The sequence below is a fragment of the Hoplias malabaricus genome, chromosome 2, assembly GCF_029633855.1.
Source record: "Hoplias malabaricus isolate fHopMal1 chromosome 2, fHopMal1.hap1, whole genome shotgun sequence".
Classification (NCBI taxonomy): domain Eukaryota; kingdom Metazoa; phylum Chordata; class Actinopteri; order Characiformes; family Erythrinidae; genus Hoplias; species Hoplias malabaricus.
In genome coordinates this window covers 32,887,253-32,897,014 of record NC_089801.1, presented here as the reverse complement: position 1 = coordinate 32,897,014, position 9,762 = coordinate 32,887,253, and the positions used below count along the sequence as shown (strand labels likewise).

Sequence of the window (9,762 nt, the reverse complement as noted above, 5' to 3'; positions counted from 1 at the left end):
TTTTCTTTTTTGCGTTTTGCTCCATTTAACCACATCTTTGCACTCTCACGTAAACACGGGTCCAGCGGTATGACTGGGGAGGGTCAGAGGAGGAGGGACAATTTTAAAATCTTTGCACTCTAGGTGAAAAGCAGTAAGTCCAAAAACACTCAAATTTAAACACAATTAGTCGATTTAAAGTGTTATTGGAGGTTTTATATTTAATTGCTTACTAACAATTTTTTTAACCCTCTGGGGTCGAAAAACACGCTGGCATGTCAAATACGACCATTTGCAATGTTTCTATTAATATCAAAGCGATAACACAGTGCAGAAATACAGTTCAACCCTCTCTGAATGTGCAGAAACTGCTCTTTTGATTGCATGTTATCGCGAAACTGTACACGATACTGTACATCTCGAGTTACGAGCCTATGTATAAGCTTGAGACACTCCTCCTCTGCTTCTCACCGTGTCTAACTGGTGGATTCGCTTGTTTTTAAGACTCTGAAAAAACTGTTTCACCAAACAATCACCAAAACAATTCATCCACATGAGTAAAGGGATGTTTTCACAAGAGATATAAGAAATAGAAATATAGGAAGAGATTTTCTAAAATCGGATTTAAGTTTTTCAGGGTTAGAGACAGATTATCTTTTCATAAAATGCTCTAGGTCACATGGGCCTCTTAATGAGAGAGCTGAGATTGTTCTGAACATTTTGATATAAAACATGTGGGCAATATATTATAATACAAGTACTTTAAAGGCGAATTTCAGAACATTGAGAAAATGTCCTTAGACCCTAAAGGGTTAAACTATTTTTTTAAGAACACATTGTCAAAGTCGGATTTATATGAATTTATTCATTCTTTATAATAAACATATTATATTGATAACAAGGCTTGGCTGACCCATCTTATCTTCATGATGTGACATGGTCGTGACGTAACATAAGTAAAATGGTCCACATAGCACAAACAAACATTAATATAGCAAAACTAGGCCCACCCATCCCCTACCAGAAACTGCCAGAATGCTACAAGCAATGCTAGATCAAATACAGAGGGATGTTTGGAATTCAGCATCCCATCTCCAAAAAGCTTCTCTGCCAGCTTTTGTCATTTTTAAGTCCTACATCTTAATTGTGTTGCAATCTAATGATCCTCTGGTATCCTTTGATTCGGAAATAAACACCATCCTCCAAAATAACTGTAAGTCTTCATAGAAAATTAAATCATCTTTTTTTTTTAACTAAAGTTGTGCTGTAACCTGGAGTGCCTTTCTCTTGGGGGCCCTGTGTAAAATCTGATTTGGGGGTTTGCGTTTGAAGACGGTCTGCTGTTCGGACAGCCAGTTGAAGTTCATTCCACCATCTGGGCGCCAGGACTGAGAAGAGTCTTCACGCTTGTCCTCCATGTGCCTTTAGGGATGGCAGGTCAAGTCGAGCTGAACTTGAAGCTCGAAGGGCTCGAGGTGCAGTCCGACTCTTGACCATTGCCATAAGGTAGGGAGGGGCTGGTCCATTCTTGGCTTTGTAGGCAAGCATGAGAATTTTAAACCTGATGCAGGCAGCTACAGGAAGCCAGTGAAAAGAACACAGCAGTGGAGTGACATGGGTGAACTTTGGAAGATTGAAGACGACGTGCAGCTGCAATCTGGATCAGCTGAAAGGGCCTGATGACCCACATAGGAAGACCAGCCAGGAGTGAGTTGCAGTAGTCTATTCTCTAGTCATTTCAAACCTTGACAAACACCTGGGCAGCCTCCAGAGAAAGAAGGGTTTGGACCAGCTGGATGTTGTACAGTAGGAATCTGCATGACTGAGTTAGGTTCGCGATATGGGTTGCAAACACATCCAGAAACACACAAAAGCCTTGCATCTCCAGATGGAACAATTGATGAGTTCTCAAATGAGATAGCAAGACCATGGTGAGGGCCAGCCGTTCCAGGGATGAAAAGCAGCTCAGTCTTGCTAGGATTGAGCTTCAGGTAGTGAGCTGTCATCCAAGAGGCAATGCCAGCCAGACATGATGAGAAATGATGACATGATGGAAACCTGAGTGTCAGATGGTGGTAAGGAAAGCATTAGTGTGTCATCACTCTACTTGACTTGAGGGACACCAGTGGAGAGCCTGCATGGAGCAGAAGTAGATCCATGTTATCTGGTAAGAGCGATCCTCCAGATAAGACTCCATGCCGAACCAGCGATACCAAGTTTGTTGTGGAATGACAGGACGATCTTGTGGTTGACTGTGTCATAGGCCGCAGAAAGTTCTAGAAGAGTCAGAACCGATGACAGTTTGGATGTTCTTGCTGCAAGGACCTTCTCAGTAACTGCTACAAGGGCAGTTTCGGTTCAATTGATTTTATTAACCTTCTCCTCCAAGAAGGTGACAAAAGCTTGAGTGGATCAGATGCTGATGCTTCTAGTCTCCCTCTATAGAAAGATACCTAGATAGGAGAGAAGATCCAAGTCAAGATGGGATTTCCCCCACCTTCCCTCTGCCTTTCTTAGTGCCTTCCGTTTGCTGCGAAGAACATCTGTCAGCCAAGGGGTAGGTGCTGCGTATCTTGGGGGCCTGGAGGATAGAGTACAAGATAGCTGAAGCGAGAGATGGAGGGGAGACATGGATATGGGGACAGGGAAGGAAAATGTAAAAGAAAGAAAGTGATGATCTGAGTAGTGAAGTAGTTACTGTGATGTCCAACGCAGGGGTAGGTCTGATGAGGATCAGGTCCAGAGTGTTGTCTATGAGTCATGGTTGAGGATGATGTCGAAGGATGACACCAGTTGTTCAAGGCAGGATGACTGCAACTTGTCCGTTGGAACCCCACTCATTCTCTCAGTCAACCTTACATCGTTGGGGAAGAGACTCAGAAGAATATCCAACTTGTCGATGAAGTTGCTAAGAGAAGTGGGTGAAGACATAGTAACAGCATGTTATTCAAAAGACAAGGAAAAGAGAGTGAGGTGAAGATCCACGCAAATCCAAGCAAATCAGTGCCACCACCCCTGCCAGTCTGTCTGGAGTAGCTGGAGTAGCTGAGTTCTCAGGGGTGATCCAGGTCTCAGACATTGCCAGGAAGTACAGAGAATGGTGCAATGCCAGAGTTCACCTACTACCCTGGTCTGGGATTGAGATGACCATGGAGGATAAATAAAAATACTGGTGTTGTGCCTCCTGCGATGAAAAGATCTTCAGACTCTGAAAGGTCAACTGAATAGACAAAAGATTTAAAAGTAAGGATATTTAGCCGAGGTAGGAGAGACCTGTCTTTGTGTAGAACATGAACATGGAGGGTCCACCTAGATACCTTCTAGGTGCATGCGTTATAGGCCACACACAGACACCACCTCACTATCTGTAATGTGGCTAGATAGGCCAACCCTAGCCATTCACACCTTGAGCTATAACCTGAAACTACACCTGGAACTAGTAATTACAGTTAACTCTAGGTGAGACTGGACAACAATACTGCTTAATAACTAATAAGGTCTAAAGACAAATCCTAGTTAGAATCCAGAAACCTACACCTACATACATACATCAGCTTTAGTTAACATTTCAAAATTAATTGTCAGACTAAATTACAAACATGCAAACAGTTATATTTACCAATTAAAGCTGTCATAGCTGAATGAGCGTAATCAAGACTGAATCTTAAAAATAAAACAAATCAAACGAAATACAAAAAGTATAAAGAAAAAGTAAAAAAAGCCTGGAACTTCATTCATTCATTCATTCATTCATTCATAATTTTGTTGTATGTTGAACTTTGAACTTGAATGTTGTTAAATCTACTGCTGTGATTATTTGTCTGAATGTAATTTTATTCTGGGTCCTCTATTTGGCGATGCCTGCTGTACATACAGCGCATGGCCAAAAACCTAGAGAGAATCCGCAAACTGGCCAGAAATAAACCCCCGACTACCCGCAGTGTGTACATCCTCCAGCTGCTAACGTCAGTTGTCTCCCCAATTTGCTGCTGTAGAATCCATAATGAGCGTTTGTCTCACAAGTGTAAATTGCAGTCTCTGGAGGATTGGCTCTGTATAATGGCCCATGTGCATAATGAATTATTAGAGAAGGAAAATATGCCTGTTCCCATCCCAAAGCTCTTCTCCACATCTCCGCAAGGCCTGTCTGGAGGTCTCGGAATAAAACGAGGGGCTTGGCTCCATCCCACTGGGAGAGGAGTTAAAAGGAAGGCGCTTTTGTAATCACATACATTTCCCTGTCTCTGCTCCTGTTCTATTTGTATTCGTTTTTTGGCTTTTTTTTTGGGGTGGAGGGGCCTTTTGTTTTCTGCCATCTTCTTTCCTGTCTTAATGCAGGCTTGACTCATGTTCCATGTTCTACAGACGGTTCAGATACTCTGGTTAAAGCTCTCGGGAGCAGGGAAGCCTTTTGAGCTTTTTAGCATCTGTTTTTCTGAGCGATGAAAGAGTGCGCACTGAAGGCAGTGGATTCAAATGGATTCAAATGTGTATGTCTTTTCCACATGAATAAATTATATGACATCAACCCAATTATTTAACAACAAAAGTGTTAAAGCTCTGTACAGTAGTTTTCCAAATATTTGAGCACATCCCTTTGAGCTGCTGTGGACACAGATGTTCAATATTTTACACACAACTTGTAGCCTGTAAAGCCCAGATATTTTGAACATATCTACATTATGATTGGTTAAGAATGGGCAACAGTAATGTAAGTTTCACTAAGCAAAGATCCTGAACTTGAAGAAGAATAACAGAAAGAGTGCTGTAAACTGCTGTGGAGGACAAATCTCAGGAAGGGTCCTGTAGTCAAATATGTATGAGTTCACATGGAGACCAGGCTGATGTAAACACATCTATTAAAGACATAGTACATGACTGTAATCAAAAACACTTTTTATAAAATTCAGATGATACTTCCTCACCATTTGCACCATCTCTCTCTCTCTCTCTCTCTCTCTCTCTCTCTCTCTCTCTCTCTCTCTCTCTCTCTCTCTCTCTCCCTCATCTCTCCCTCATGGCAGAGGCATATTTAGTATTTTTAGCTAATGGAGGGAACTCCAGAAGTTGAAAAGCATGAACTGAAATGAGGATATTGCTTGTGACTGCTCCATAATATAGACTTATTTTTGCTGTTTCAGATCACTTAAGGTGGAAAGGTCTCCAAATTCAGGAGACAGCTAACTGCATTAACGAAAGTGCTACAAAACAACTCGAGTTACAAATGAGTTTCCACAGTAATTCAAACAGTGCACAAAAACATACAGACAATTTAACTTCAGCTACATTCAAACAAAAGTTGTTTTTCTTCTCAACCATACCGTTCCACCTTAAAAGAGGCAGAGTAAACAAGCTGGAGAGAGACAATTCCCCAAAATCGTAGATGTCCCCTTTAAGACTAAACCAGTTTAGCTCCACCCATTCATGAAATTACACATCCTGGAGGGTTTCAGCCTGGACCATGTTTAAATGAGGCACACAGTGTGAAATACTGGGGTCCTGGGGGTCCTAATTTACCCTTTGAACACCCTGAAAGCCCCCCAAACAGTATGTGTAAATGTGAATGATAATAATAATAAATTAGCGAGTTTCGCTCATGAAATGAAAAAGTCCTTGATCTGCTGGAGAAAAAACAGCAATGTTTTTCAATATGAATATGATGATTGTAGCAGTGACCGGAATTGTTTATATTTATATATATATGAATGAATCAACTTGAGAATTTTCCAAGATACAAGCGCCTTTTTAAATATTTATTTATTTATGTATTTTTGAGATCTGAGTTACTAGCCAGCGAGCTTAGGCCGCCCACCACTAGGTGGCCCAGCGAGCGTTCAGTTCACTTGGTTATCTTGCCGTGCAAGCATCTCTGTCATATCGCTGTTTTTTTGTAGCATTATATGTGTAGCGAGTAAGAGAATGAAATTAAAATCTCCCCAACCTCCTCCACCTCCGCCAGCCTCTTCATCTTCTCTTCAAGGTAAATAATCGTAATAGAACAAGCTTGTCTTTACATTCTCTTTTATGTATAGTTTTTTTTATTATTTGTTGTTTATAAAGTACATTTTTTCTTATGGGGCGGCACGGTGGTGCAGCAGGTAGTGTCGCAGTCACACAGCTCCAGGGACCTGGAGGTTGTGGGTTCGATTCCCGCTCCGGGTGACTGTCTGTGAGGAGTTGGTGTGTTCTCCCCGTGTCCGCGTGGGTTTCCTCCGGGTGCTCCGTTTTCCTCCCACAGTCCAAAAACACACGTTGGGAGGTGGATTGGTGACTCAGAAGTGTCCATAGGTGTGAGTGAATGAGTGACTGTGTGTGTTGCCCTGTGAAAGACTGGCGCCCCCTCCAGGATGTATTCCAGCCTTGTGCCCAATGATTCCAGGTAGACTCTGGACCCACCGTGACCCTGAACTGGATAAGCAGTTACAGATAATGAATGAATGCATTAATTTTTTCTTATTTATAAACGTGTGACAAATTTGTTTTGGTGTGTCTTTTATTGGGGGCTAGAACAGATTAATATTATTTCAATTCATTTTAAAGGGGAAAATTTACATTAACGGGGTGGTGGTAGGTGATAGTATAGATTTTGGTATTAGGTCACTGCCTCAAGTAATCGTAGTTTCTTTTTATACGTGTATTAATAATAAACCACCCATGTCATAATACAAGGTGACCTAAGTGCTATGTGCAACTGACCAGTGACTAACTTTTACGCCTCAAACATGAACACAGCAAGGGAGGAAAAAAAGCCATTCCCTCTCTTCTTACTGGTAATTACTCAGGAAGCAATGTAGTGGTGCACCTACATAAAGCTTTTATGCCCCGAGCATGGTCACCTCCCAGTGCTTTCCATAAAAGCGCTGGCCATTTGACGACGGTAATTGGTCATGAAAGTCCAGCCGATTACAAGCGCTCAGGCTTGAGACGGCAGACAAGCGAGTGTCAGAAAGGCGCCCGGCGCTTACTGTATTTGTGCACATGTCTGCGCCTCTGGTCCGCCGTCATTGGGCTCACTTCATGTTTTATTTAACTCTGTCTGTTTATTACCAAAGGGAGAGAGAGTGAGTCCGAGACTCAGGATTCAATAATAGGCTTTTTGCACCATTAAAGCATGCAATGTTTTTTTGGCTTGTCAGAACACCATTGGAGAAAACTGAACGAATTTTCTCATCCGCCAAAAAACAGTCTTCTGTTTGTGGAATGACAATTTACTCCTAATAGCCATATGCTTCAGAGGAAATGTATGATCTGCCTGCTTTCCCTTCTCAATGTCATTACCATGGGAGGCAGTGTTACGTATTGTGCATTAATATTCCAGAACAGTGCAGGTCCTCAGTCAAAGGCGTTCAGCTCCCCTTGGTAATATTTAGAGTTGCAGTATCATCTGAAGGGGTGGGGTACTCATTTTTAACCCAGAAAATCTCACTCCCAGGACTATAGCTGATGGGCGACCATTGGTCTGCTTGTGCTTTAGAGCACAGGAATTTGCTTAGTCATCATAAAATAAATACCACTCATAACAGTCATGTTATGAATGTCTGGGTAGCTTATTTTCAATCTGCATTTATTATTCTTGGAGATCACAATCACATTTTCCCCTGTTTCTCAGTATGTACAACCAGGTAAGCTCTCCCATGAGCTGAATGCTGGCTTTTTGTGGAACCACCATTTCCTCCTAAGAGCCACCTACCTCTGAGGCAAGTGATGTTTTGTCGCCCTCCCCTTCACAATGTCATTACCACATGGGAGGCAGCATTATGTATAGCACATTAATATGCCAGAACAGCGGAGGAGTTCCTCAGCCAAAGGCGCTTTGCTTGCCTTGGTAATTTATTTGGAGTTGCAGTATATAAATCAGGAATTAATTAGGCCTGAGCAAGCCCTCCACCCAAAGGTTCCATCAAGCACCCTCAAATCTGTGTAATGACAAACCAATACACGCCCTAGCTCATCTCTCCTGCTTTGTGCAAGCATACTCTCTCAAACACATTTTCATTTTGTAGGTTCTGTAGAGAGATTGTCAGTAAAAACTGTTATTACATGTTAACTACATGTAATAACAATGTAACATGCATTTCATGTTGTTGATAACATTTTGTAATGACACATACTACAAACAGCAAATCCTTTTGTTTTTGTAATGACTGAGTCATCACATCACCTGTTATTGCATGCATTACTAATATGTAATGACACCATTATCACAGACATGTAATATAAAGTGGCACTACTATGTTTAGATAGAGTAGGCTGAGCCTGCTGCCACATCTAATCTCATCTACCCAGCATTGTATGGAGTGTCTAACAGATCATTACATCCATTTGGTTGCAATGACCAAATTATTACATGATTGCAGAATGGTTTTCTGCAGAACAGGATGCATGAGTGTTATGTAACCTCCTTTTATGTATCCCGAGTTTGAGAAAGGGGATGGGGAGACGGAGTACCATATTTTTGTCTCTAGCATTGTCTTACTTTAAACTCTGTGAATATTGAAGTAATACTCTTACATCATTTGGTCAGAGAGGGTGAGAGAGATGGGGTGAAATGGGGTGAAAGATAAATAATATTTATATAATTATTATTATTATTAAAAACAAGCGCGACCACCTTAATCTTTTACCGGTCAATTGTACCAGCCGAGCAATGTATAGCCTGGGCCCTATTATAAAGCTGTAAATCTGCTGTAGCATCTGGTGACTCAGAGCAGAGCTGTGGAAGGTGAATGTCAGTGTGAGATCTATTAGATTAAGACAGATAACAACAGGGCGCAGGAGCTCTGAAGTAATAATGGCTACAGATGCAGCACATGCTGGGCTTTATGGGGCTGTGGGGATGGGGGGGCAGGCCCAGAACTGAGGGGAGAAAACTGACATTAATTGGCCTCTAATTTCTCCAATTGGGTTAAATGACAGAATCTGATTACGCTACATAATGGCACTCTTTGAAAACAACAACAAAAAGAGATCATAGCTGCACCAGCTTATATCCCAAAAACAGTGGAAGATTAACTGAAATAATAATAAAAAAATACAAATAAACTATTTGAACTCATGCAGTATTATCTCTGAAGGGTATTCATAAATAGCAGTCTTTACTTTCAATGTGGGAACATAACTGTGAGAATCTGATCTATCAACTGTTAAATGATAATGAGCCGCTCACTGTTCACCCTGACCCCGAGTGCACAGCAGTGAGGAGCAGAAGCTGTGGATTTTTTAAATGTATTTATTTATTTTTATAGCTGTTTCTCTCAGTTTTCTTTATTCTTCGGTATATTTTTTTACTCAGTGCTCTTATGTCTCCATGCTCTTTGTGTTTGGTTTGCTGTTTTTAACCTCGTCCTTGTGATGTCATATACATGCCAGTCCAGCACTGTGATTGGAGAAATTCAGAAGAGGAGGTGGGACAATTTTAAAGTGTCTGCATTCTACGTAAGATGTAGCACAAAATCAAACTCATTATAACTCATGTTTTCTGACTTGGGTAGGCAAAAAAGATAGATTGGGTTACTGAAATGTAGGTGCACATTCACTGAACAAGTGATATTTCTTTCATATTATGTCCCCTTTAATTCAAAGAATATATTTGCAATTACAAATGCAATCACAATAGTAATTGAAAAAGTGCTGTTTAATATTTTCCACAAATTGTTCAATGTGTGTGTGTGTAGTTTCCAAACATGAACCAAATGAGTGTTGTATTACAGTACGCTTTAAATACTACATCAGCTGCTTCAGTAATTAGGTCTTCCACCAAACAAAGCTTTGAAATTGGTTATT

General features: G+C 41.1%; 1 pseudogene; it reads right to left on the bottom strand.

Annotated features, from left to right (window-relative positions):
* Positions 1–1,380: 1,380 nt before the first annotated feature.
* LOC136676301 (uncharacterized) overlaps positions 1,381–9,762 on the bottom strand; it is a 57,649-nt pseudogene continuing 49,267 nt past the window's right edge.